Consider the following 1594-nt stretch of genomic DNA (forward strand, 5'->3'; position numbering starts at 1 on the left):
AGGTCTTTTTAAGGTTCCTCTTCCACAAGCCTTCTATAACTTTCCTTTTACAGTCAGAATTTGACCCACGCCTTCTTTTTTCCCTTCTAGTACTTTAGGACAAATTTATCTTTCTTAACAAACAAAAACATTTCCATTCTTTATACCTTCTTTACTGAAAACATATATCTTACTTTTCTTGAATACAAAGATGTATTTCCTATTAATTTTAAGTAGCTTTTTTAACCATTAAGACATTAGTGAAAACTAAAAAGTAAGCAATTATGAACTGTCTTTTATATCAGCATTCTAAACACTTTTCATAATTTCTGGAAACATGCTACTTCATTGTACAGTCTTTAATAAAATATAAGACATATTTACTAATAGATCCAAACACGTTTTAGTTTCTCTGTAATAAACCCAAAGTAGATAAACTTACACGTTTAACAAAAATGTTTCAGTATGTTATCTTATTTGAAAATGACCCAGATATCCAATGAGTTTTTTATCATTTAATTTCACCTAGTAAAACTTCAAAGTTTCAAGTTACCAGAAAGATTTTGGAAGTTAATTTAAATACACATGCCATAACACATAATTATTGTTAAAAAGCTCACCCAATACTTTTATCTTTTCCACATCTATTTAGTTTACTCACTCCCAATAATTATTTATATTGCCTATAAAACTTCATGAGACATTAGACAAAATCAGCTATCATTCTAAGCTATTATTTTGATGACAAATTTGTAACAGGGGTATCATGAGGTTATTTAACTAGCAAACCCAGGCTGTATGTCTGCATCATATCCAATGCTGGTAACTCGAAGGACATGCCTCTTTTAATCAAACCAACAAACTTAAATATGCTTCTATTTAACAAAAATTATTTCATATCACATTAACTTGAAAGACATTGGGGTTAGTTTCTATTATATTTAGAAATAATTTATGTAACTGCTTACTTTAAGCCAATTGAATAGAGCTCTTTAGAAATTATGCCATTCGAAGGTAAGATATTATACATATATAACATATGTATAGACACATATACACAGAGACTATACAGCTATTGTTTAAAAATTACTGCCATGAATCAGGTACAGTAATACAAAGCTCCCCAGTTATGAATCCAAATTCTGTTTTAAGCCTTTTTTACTAATATTTGTGGAGAAGACACTCAAGAAACTAGATTTTTGGTGAGGGTGCTCTTATGGCCGTTTTTCTTGTCTTTTTACTTTTTTTTCCCTTCAGTCCTAGGACTTAGTGATGGTCTAGATGGTCCCTGGAGAGTTTTCAAGCTCTTTGAGATAAAGGAACTGGGTGGAACCTGAATTGCCTCCAGAGCTGCATTTCCAGTCTTGCAAGGATTTTTCCTAAGGTAATTGCTCTTGATTTCTCAGAAACTTAAATGACATTATAGGTTTATTGCCCTTCCAACTACATCACAAAGGCACAGAGAAACCACTTAAGTTTTCTCCAAGATGGAGCTTCTGGGGCATATTTGCTTTATCAGTTTTTAATGTCCCAATATCTACAAGCATTTTGAGAGGAACAGGGGAGGCTTTGGGATTGGAGAAGGACAAGCGAACTCTGAACTGCCTTCCAGAGC

This window comes from Equus caballus, chromosome 8 (assembly GCF_041296265.1).
Source record: "Equus caballus isolate H_3958 breed thoroughbred chromosome 8, TB-T2T, whole genome shotgun sequence".
NCBI lineage: Eukaryota > Metazoa > Chordata > Mammalia > Perissodactyla > Equidae > Equus > Equus caballus.